This window comes from Phocoena phocoena, chromosome 21 (genome assembly GCF_963924675.1).
Source record: "Phocoena phocoena chromosome 21, mPhoPho1.1, whole genome shotgun sequence".
Taxonomy (NCBI): domain Eukaryota; kingdom Metazoa; phylum Chordata; class Mammalia; order Artiodactyla; family Phocoenidae; genus Phocoena; species Phocoena phocoena.
Window position 1 is genome coordinate 13,829,127 of NC_089239.1, and position 10,700 is coordinate 13,839,826.

Consider the following 10,700-nt stretch of genomic DNA (forward strand, 5'->3'; position numbering starts at 1 on the left):
AAGACCTTTGCCAGGGTCGCCCTACAGGGAAAGTTCAAGCAAAATATTCTTGATTCTTCAGTCAGTTGGAGAGATGGCACAGAAACAGGAAACCTCATAAGACAAAAAAGAACCTCTGTTTTCAGCAGTCTGCAATTTGATAGACTTCAAACTTGATAACTTCTAAGTGGAAATCCTGATCATGTTTAGATAATTATTTAGATATTACATCACATTTAGATATTTCTGTGTCTTTCACAACCCAAAGATTGAAGCTACTGTGAAAGGCACAGAGTCTAATCTCTCGCCTTTCCCTTTAAATCACCAACAAACACCCCAGAAAAGAAGTCTGCTTTAGAACTGCATCTACTGACACGTGTGTAAAATATTTAACGACATGCTTTGCCGACTCCCTTTTTTATTCCCATGTACAGAGCAGAAGGGAAAGCCTCTGGCTGATGTAAAATATTCTAGAAGAGAATATGTTCTGACCACACTTCATTACAAGCATGAAAAATATCCCTTCTGAAAGGAAAAAATACATATGTGGTGTTTATGCCTGGGGCCAGAAAGTGCGTATGTACCCTCCAGCCGGGGTTCTGCTCTGAACAGCCATCCACACACGTAAGCGCATTTCAGCGTGACTGGGTTTGTGAGCCTCGGTTGAGCAGAAGCCGCTCAATTGGTCAGAAGTTCCTGCAGAGAACGTGAGAGGATTAAATCTGCCTGTTCAGGGGAGGATTGGAAAGTGCCTGATGCTCTTGGGCTGTTGGCACCAAGGGGCCCCAGTGGCAGCTGGTTGGGTGGACCAGTCTGAGGCTGAGGGTCTGGATGGGTCTCTCCAGAGGAGCAAGCTAGAGCCCTGGGAACCCCCTGGCAGCAAACATCAAAACCACATCAAAGGAGCAGGAAGTGGTGGCCAGAGAAGCCAGCCACAGTGATGGTGTGCAGAGCAGGTAAACCCTACAAAGTGTGTGAAAGAACGTAGAGAGCACAAGTGGCGCAGAGAGGGTGTGGGAGTGTGGAGCAGGGGGATGGAGGGCTCTTGGCTTTTCTCTGAGCTCAGTCATAGCAATCCATAAGTTAATAAATCTCTGGTCCAGGTATTCTGTGCATAGCTCTGACCTGAGGATTGTAGAAGTTTTGTCAAGGTCCGTGATCAGGTCTGACCGTGTTGCTTGGCAGATAATACAGACAGGGGTTGTAATGTCAATCAGCTGCAATACCTAAGATGACTCAGTTCTGCTACAGAAAATGAGGAAAACTAAGTAGAGAAGTGTGCTGCGGACTGAATGTTTGTGTCCCCTCAAAATTCAGAGGCTGGAGTCCTGACCCCCAAGGTGATGGTATGAGAAGTGGGGTCTTTAGGAGGTGATTGGCTCATGAGGGTGAAGCTCTCAGGAATGGGATTCGTGCCCTTATAAAAGAGACCTCAGGTAGCTCCCTCGTCCCTTCTGCCATGTGAGGTTACAATAAGTTACCAACAAGGAAACAGGTCCTCACCAGACAGCAGATCTGCTGGAACCTTGGTCTTGGACGTCCCAGCTTCCACAACTGTGAGAAAACAATGTTTGTTGTTTAAGCTGCTTGGTCTATGGTAATTTGTTATAATAGCCCGAATGGACTAAGACAAAGCTTATGAGACATGTGAGCTATAGAAAAATAAATAGAGCATATGAGTATTGAACAGATAAAAAAGGATGAGCCTCAACGAGTTAAACAAAGAATTACCATATGATCTAGCGATTGCATTTGTAGGTATATACCTGAGAAAATTGAAAGCAGGGATTTAACAGACACTGGTGTACCAATGGGCACAGCAATAGCTAGAAATGACCCAGATGTTCGTCAGGAGATTATGGATTAAAAAAATGTGGTCTATACATACAATGGAATATTATTCAGTCTTAAAAACTATTGTATGATTCCACTTACATGGATTATTCAGAATAGGCAAATTCATGGAGACATGAACAGAGGAAAGTAGGCTAGAGGTTGCCGGTGGCTGGAGGGAGGTGGGCAATCCGGGGTTAATATTTAATGGCTACAGAGTTTGGGTGGTGTGGAAGTTCTGCAGATGGATGGTGGTAATGGTTACACAACATGGTGAATATATTTAATGCCACTGAACTGTGTGCTTGAAAATGGTTAAAATGGTAAGTTTTATGTATATTTGCCACATTAAAAAAAAAAAGAATGAGACAAGGATGCTACTTATAGACAGAAAAGGATGGAAGGAACAAGTCGTAAGGTATGGATTATGCCACCTCTAGGATGACAGCTATCATTCCTAAATCCACCACCACTGGTGACATCATTTTGGTCTCATTCTGGCTCCACATATGTTTTGCCTAGAAACATAGATAAGACCCACGGCCGTTCAGCAAGCTACTTATTGGCCAGGCACACTCGCCCCTTTCATCTCTCATAGAGCAAGTATGTGTTGGCTCAGACATTTCCTTCTGCTGAGCCTCCTTGTTCAAACTTCAACTCTGGGCTGCATAACCACACCATGAACAGGGACGGCTGTTGCGGCAGAGAACGCAGGACATGTGAACTCTGCATTAACTGAGGAAACAAGTAGCGTGGTCCTTTGACTCACTTGCACCCTAACCTGAGTGGTTAACTTACCTCATCTTTTTTTTTTTTAATTAATTAATTAATTTTATTTATTTATTTTTGGCTGCGTTGGTTCTTCGTTGCTGCGTGCGAGCTTTCTCTAGTTGTGGCAAGCGGGGGTTACTCTTCATTGCGGTGCATGGACTTCTCATTGCGGTGGCTTCTCTTGTTGTGGAGCACGGGCTCTAGGCACACAGGCTTCAGTAGTTGTGGCACCTGGGCTCAGTAGTTGCGGCTCACGGGCTCTAGAGCGCAGGCTCAGTAGTTGTGGCACCCGGGCTTCGTTGCTCTGTGGCATGTGGGATCTTCCCAGACCAGCGCTTGAACCCGTGTCCCCTGCATTGGCAGGTGGATTCTTAACCACTGCACCACCAGGGAAGCTGTAACCTACCTCATCTTTTCCTCCCCGTTTCTCACTGGGTGTTTTCAACTGATTCAATAAACCGTGTGGTTCAAGCCTGAGAGTCTTTTTGTCCCAAGACCTCTGGGATTGCGTTATGGACTGAATGTGTCCCCACTAAATTCATATGTTGAAACCCTAAACACCAATGGGATGGTATTTGGAGGTGGAGCCTTTGGAGGGGATAAGGTCATGAGGGTGGAGCCATTATGAATGGGATTAGTGCCTTTATAAGAAGAGAGAGCTTGCTTCCCCTCTCTCTCTCTCTGCTCTGTGCATGTAATGATGTAATGAAAAGATGGCCATTTACAAACCAGGACCAGATCTGCCAGCACCTTAAACTTGGATGGAATTCCCAACCTCCAGAACTGAGAGAAGTAAATGTCTGTTGTTTAAGCCACCCAGTCTATGGTACTTTTGTTATAGCACCTGATAGGACTAAGACAGATAGTTTGACCAGTAGTGGAACTGGAAGCTACCATTGCATCGAGGAAATTTCTCACATAACGCTGGTGAAAAGACAAGCACTGTGCAGGAAACAGTAAGAGATAAATGACAGAAAGGCAGTAAGGACTGGAGAAAACTGGAAGAGGGAAGGATTGCCTTTCTTGATGAAGGGGTCACAGAAAGTTTCAGCGACACAGTGAGATTTGTGCTTGGATAAATGGAGGGAGTTATGGAGACACATCAAAGGGACTGGGAGGACGGGGGATGGAGTGGTCCAGGATAGTGGGAGCAGCAGAAAGAATCCAGGAGCCTTTCAAGTTATGTTGGCTCATAGGAAAACAACTGGGCAAACACCTGGGTTAACAGCTCGGCTCACTGAGCAGCCTGGCCTAAGGACACAAGAACCCACCTGTGCTTCCCTGTGCGCCTGGAGGTTTGCCAATGGCACCTCCATGGAGAGGATGATGTATTGTACAGTGATGTACAATGTAAATCAGAAATGCTGCCTCACAGACATCTCTTAGCTTCTTTAAAAAATATTCTTTAAGAGAAAGGGAGTAAGATTTTGTTGAATAACATTCCCAATAATTAGTCTGTGGGTTAGTAACATTCCCATTGAAAAGATGAGGAAACAGAAAATCAGGACTTACCTAAAGTTCCCCAGCCTCTAAATGGCAAAGCTAACATTGAAACCCACATTTGTCTGGCTCCAAAGCCTGCGTCTTTGGTCATTGCACCAAAAGAAACCTAGGACTAGAGAGGATACAGCTCAGACTCAAGGCAGAGGCAGCCAGATGGGCCTTGAAAAAGGGGCCTGGGTCACCTAGAAGAGAAGACAGACTGTTAGCTTGTTACCTGGTTCAGGACTGTGTTACACAGAGGACACTGGGAGTCTGGGGGGAAAGAGGAATAATACATTAGATTAAAAATGGAGCTGGCTGGGTGCTAATTAGTTAACCTCTAATAAATGGGATAAATAGCAGGATGTAATTAACCACTGCTTAAAGAGGACCCTGGTGTTTCCCTCAGTGAGTAAAACCCCTGTGGATTGTTATGCTAATTCCAGCTGTAAAAGTAGAGTGAGAACAAAATTCTTATCTGGGAAAGAATGAAGCGCATTTAGCTGTATTCCTTTTGCATGTTGATTCTGGATAGCCCAAATAATTTTTTTTTAAAGACAAAAACTGGGGACTTCCCTGGTGGCACAGTGTTTAAGAACCTGCCTGCCAATGCAGGGGACACGGGTTCAATCCTTGGTCCCAGATGATCCCATAGCCGCGGAGCAACTAAGCCCGTGCGCCACAACTACTAAAGCCCGCGCACCTAGAGCCCGGGCTCCGCAAAAAGAGAAGCCACCGCAATGAGAAGCCCGCGCACCGCAACAAAGAGTAGCCCCGGCTCGCCGCGACTAGAGAAAGCCCGCGCGCAGCAATGAAGACCCAACGCAGCCAAAAAAGAAATAAACGAAAAGAAAATAAGTAATAAATAAGTAAGTAATATAAAGACAAAAACTGGATAGCATAGACAAGGGATAGCATACAGAGGGAAATGTACACAATCTGAGGAGTGGCTTCATGGTGCAGGGTGATGGGGGCAGATGTGGGGATGGGGCCCCCTGACAGGAGGGGCTGTCGTTCTGCAGGAGTCATGGCAGCCCACTGAGAAGTGTGAGGTGGAGCCCTTTTGCTCCCCCTCTCCTCTGCTTCTCCTTTTGTTCCTTTGGAGGGCTGATAATCTGAGTATCCCATCCAGCTGGGAGAGTCTGTTCATACCCTGATTTCGGAAACCATTATTTCAACCGATGTGAATTGATCAATCTCTTGAAGTATCAAAGGCATTTTTCTTTTTGCTAAAATAGTTCATTAAATGTGGACATTTTTCATTTCGGAATTGTTGGTTCTTGGCCCCTTCCATCTGCCTGAAAACTCAGAAGTAAGGACTTTAGTTTCTAAAGGACTACAGGGTTTCTAAAGCGACTGATGGACTGAATGGGACCCACTCATTATTCAAGGAAGGCTCAAGCTGAGACTCTGGCACCTCTCTTTGCCCTGCCCAGCATTTGATCAAGCTTCAAGATGGTTATGAAGGGGGTCAGAATATGCCACCCCCAAATATGCCACGTTGGCAGAAGGATTATTGTCAGTTAAAGGCAACTGAGAAACAGATGTGAAAAGAGCTCTCTGCCCTCCCTTCTCATCTGCCTAAAAGCAGGGCATAAATTTCCCCTGTGCAGGTGCCTCCTTCCCCCGTACCAGGAAGAGGAGAATGACCCTTATCACCAGAGACAGAAATGGCACCCAGATGAGTCTGCACAAATAAGTCCTCACTAAATAACCCCTATCTACCATTAGTTTCCCCCATATATTTCCTAGTCACTTTCTCATCATTTATCAGCCCTAGAAGCCCAAACCCCCTTTTCTTTGTCTAATTGCTTCTCTACAATTTATTGCTCTTTATTAAAATGGCATATACGCCTCCAAGTCTATCCACTTCTTTGGGTTTCTCTTTTTTCTGTGAAGCCCCTGTACATGTAAAAAAAAAAAAGAGAGAGAGATATTAATATCAATTAAAATTGTATGCCTTTTCTCCTGTTAACCTGGCTTTGTCCGTTTAATTTTCAGGCCCCAACTAACAAACCTAAGAGGGTAGAGGGAAGATTTTTGTCCTCTCCTGTACAGTTATGATGAGAATTAACCAACCATTACACAAAAAGACCTCAGTAAGGCCAAGATGTGGAAGCAAAGTATAGTTAAACCATCTGAAAGGCAGGACACACACTGTCTATATTATATTATTGGGCAGGAAGGACTGTGTCCAGGACCCTCTGCAGAATGTATACGGAGACATCAGTGGATAAGATGACCTGGGGTTGTGGTATCAAACAGGCAGCATGACGGGGGTCTTCTATAACTTTGTTTCCTTTACTGTTTCACCAATGAAGAAATAATGCCACCAAGTCCCAGATTTCCTGTGATAGTCTTAATTTCTGGTTGTTTTATTGCTTTCTATAAAAAAAGATTTAGAAAATACATAAATAAATGTGATTTAATGTTTACTTCTAGGTAAGAATTTTAAAATTAAATATATTTATATGTAAATATAAATAATCTCACAATTCCCAAAATCTTTTCTGACCACTTATGCCAATGCTTGCTTTGGACAAGAATTTCACAGCAGGATCCTTGGAAAGGTGATTTAGGTATTTTGTTGTCCTGAGAAAAGAAAATAAGTACATTATTTTCCCTACTTTTTTTTTTTTTTTTTTTTTGCGGTACGCGGGCCTCTCACTGTTGTGGCCTCTCCCGTTGCGGGGCACAGGCTCCGGATGCGCAGGCTCAGCGGCCATGGCTCACGGGCCCAGCCGCTCCGCGGGATGTGGGATCTTCCCGGACCGGGGCACGAACCCGTGTCCCCTGCATCAGCAGGCGGACTCTCAACCACTGCGCCATCAGGGAAGCCCTCCCTACTTTTACAGATGGTAAAATTAAGGTACAGAAAACTGATTTGATGAAGATGACAATGAAAGTTAGAGTCAGGTGCACACTTGGGTCATCTCACATCTAGGTCGGCTCACTGTCCACGGCATACATTTTCTTTTTCTTTCTTTTTTTTTAAGATAGTATATTTTATTATATTTATTTATTTATTTTATTTACTTTTGGCTGCGTCAGGTCTTAGTTGTGGCACGCGGGATCTTCTTTGAGGCATGTGGGATCTTTCGTTGCAGTTCACCGGCTTCTCTCTAGTTGTGGCGTGCAGGCTCCAGGGGCACGTGGGCTCTGTAGTTGTGGTGCGGGCTCTAGTTGAGGCGCGCACTCAGTAGCCCACGGCACGTGGGATCCTAGTATCGTGACCAGGGACCAAAGCCGCGTCCCCTGCATTGCAAGGTGGATTCTTTACCACTGGACCACCAGGGAAGTCCCATTGCATAGATTTTCAACAGAGTCTTTGCATCATCTTGGCTCCCTTGCAGCTTCAGACCAAGTGCTCATCTATTTTTAGCAGGGAAACCCACTGGGGAAGAGTGAAGTTAACAAATGAAAGGAAAAGATACAAGGCACAAGGACAGAATGAATGTCAGAGGTGGGATGAAAGCTAAAAAAAAAAAAAAAGGACCAAGAGAAATCAAGGATAACATTTAAGTAGATGAAATTCATTTTATTCACAATGGCCTTTTCCTTCCCTAAGGATCCCACAACGCATTTCAATCCCTTCCTTGTCCGAATCCCCCTGGCATTTTGTTTGTTCTTCCCTAAAGACATTGATTAGACTCTGCCCTGCAGTAACCTACAGTGACAATCAAGCCCTAACTAGACCAACCAGATTATAAATTCTTTGAAGGCACAGTGTTTCAGACAAGTTTCCCCCAGAGTTTAACATGTTTGTTGAATATATGAATATGAAAATATTCACAGCTAGAATGACCCCCCCCAAAAAAAACCTCTGAGCTGATTTTTATCTCCTATTTGGAGTATTTGTTTCCAAATTTTGATTTTAAAAACTTGAAGAAGTTTTGTCAAGAGGCTTGGGACATTAGTACTAGACTAAACATAAAGCTACGAACTTTGCTCTCCATGAGCAAAAGAGGGACAGAAAGGAAGCAGTAACTGTTCTGCACACATTGTGGCATTTCAGTGTGCCTAGCTTTGAGGAGGGAGGGGTGGTGGCTGTTTCAGGCTGGCAGAGACCTCTCCTGCTTAGAATCACACAGGGCTGGAAATGAACTAGATGCGACAAATCAACCTGCCCAAACTCTTCATTTTGCACGTGAAGAAACAGACCCAGGGAGACTGTCTTGCCCAGGATCACTAAGCTAGATGCTGGCATATCCTAGACTGAATCGTTTTCAAAATAAAGTACTGAATGAAGCAACATATTAAACCTTTCTGCAGAGTCCCTGGATTAGAAACCTAGCACTTTAAATCATCAGCAAATACTACAGTACAGTGTATAGAAAAATAAATGGAGGCTATGGAACAAATCTATGACAAAGTCAGGACTAAAAAAGCCTTCAGGTTGTGTTTCTGAGGTTGTTTGGTGATGTTCATTCTCACCATTGAAGACTTTCCATTGCTTTTGAGTCCTGACTTGATGAGCAGCGGTGGGCAGGGAAGGACAGACGTTCCTCATTTCCATCTATACCTGTTGCCAAAAACACACAGTATATACAGACTTCTTACCTTAAGGAGCATGAGAGAGCCTCTCAGTTCTTTTAAGCATTCCCACTATGGGGGGAAGCTCCCCAATCAGCTGATCTAAGAAACCTAGCCAACAGCTCCATGCAAAAAGGACCATTCTTGTTCCAGTTGAGAGCAATAAGCAAGGCACCCTCTCTACTCAGGAAAGAGGAATCCACAGGACCTTTCTTTCCATCACCACCTCGATTAATTCATTAATGATTTTTCAGGCAAGTTTTATTCAGGCCCTTGGGAACAGGGCAGTGAGTCAGAGGTTGGCATCAAAACAAGAATAGAAGCCATAGTCCTCTCTGGGGATCCTTACTCTGGGCTTTAAATTCCCAGATCACACAACTTCCTAGTTGGAAATAAGTGTTATTAAACAAGAACAAGGGTTTTGCCAGGCCTGACAGTGACTAATAAGATCTGTCTGAGGACTGTCTGATGAAAGAGAAGCTGGATTTACATGTCACAGTGAATGCTTAAAGTAGGTTTCCTGCTGAATATAAATAAAATCTCTCTCCTTGGGCAATCCCATCTCAACTCCTGCAGCTATGCCTTCCTTAATTAAATTAACTTTGAAATGACATTCAATGTTTTCCTTCTAAATGCCTTTGTTTTCTCCAAGATCTACTTATTGACAAGCTGTTTCACGAGGTTCCTGTGTAAACTGATTAAGGTCCTTCCCCGCCCCGCCCCGGCCCCGCTGCATACTCAGTGGAGACAAGTTTTATCACCTCTATAGCCGTTATCGGGTAGCCCTCACATTGTATTCATTTAACTGTGTGGCAAATGGCCCCCATACTTACAATACCAAAAATTAAAATTAAAACAATTATCTAGGGTGCTTACAGAGGACCCGGATAAATACGAAATTTAAATCTCTTTGGCTGAAATTCACACAACTGAAAGCTAATTAATTCCTAACTTGAAGGGGGAGGATTTTTTTCCCCAGTCTTCTTCAAAAATGAGGCATTCGCGTTCGTAACGCAAGCGGCTCTCGGCTTAGCTACGTGAAGTGGGAGCTTCGGCTCCTCTCCAGAGAGCGGGAGCGCAGGCGCGGGCGCGCACACGTGGACACACGCTCACACGCGCCCGCCCACGCCCCCTTCCTTGTGCATTGCCTGCGGGATTTACGGGCTTCGACCGCGGATTACTGTCAGGTGCAGAAAGCAAGTCTTTGTTTGGTGGGCATTTTCCTCCCCCCCACCCGGGATTTGACTGTTATTTACGGGCCACGTGAGCGCCGGGCGGGGGTCAGGCGGGCGGGGAGGCGCCCCCGCGCTGGGGAGACAAAGGCTAGCAGAGCCCGGCGGGTGCGGCAGGGGGACGTCTCCCAGCTCCTGCGACACGTGCGCAGTTGGCCCGGACCTGCCTCTGACTGAGAGGCTCTTCCACGAGATGTCCAGTTCAAGCCCCTGGAAAGGCAACGGCGTTTTCCTGGAAGCGGGCCTGGCTGCCCAAGAGCGGCCCGGGAAAGCCGGGGATGGTCGGGGCGTGGGAGCCCCTTGGGAAGGGCGCGCTCCTGGTGTACCAGGGAGAGTGAGTCTTTACACGGAGCCTCACGGCCACCTCAGCACGTGAGAAACCAGACAGAGGCCCCCATTGCCCTTGGAGGGAGTACAGACCCCTTCCCAGCGGAGAAGCCAAGCAGCGAGCCTTTGACCGCTGACCGCCCACCGCCCCTCCGCAGTGCCCCGCGCCTCGGTCTGTCCGCAGTGGTGGCCTCCTCCAGGCCCGAGACTAGACTGAGCACGCGCCTCGTGTGCAAAATGTCAGGGGGAGCCCGAAAGTCAGTGGTCGAAATTAATATCCTAATGTAGTACCTTAAACAAAGTTAGTGCCCCCCCTCACGAAAAGAATGCACGATGAACAAAGTAGTAAATTTTAAACAGAGACGGGATCAGTGCATTGCAGAGCCATTTTGGAGCCCGAGGTAAAAAGGAGTATCCCCACGGGAGAGCGGCGCTCCTCGCGGCGCACTCAGCTTGGGCTGGGGGTCCGGGAGCGCGGGCGCAGCGGGAGGGGAGCGCGGGTCGTAGGTTTCGGAAGTGGAGGCCGCCGCCGAGGCCGGGCTG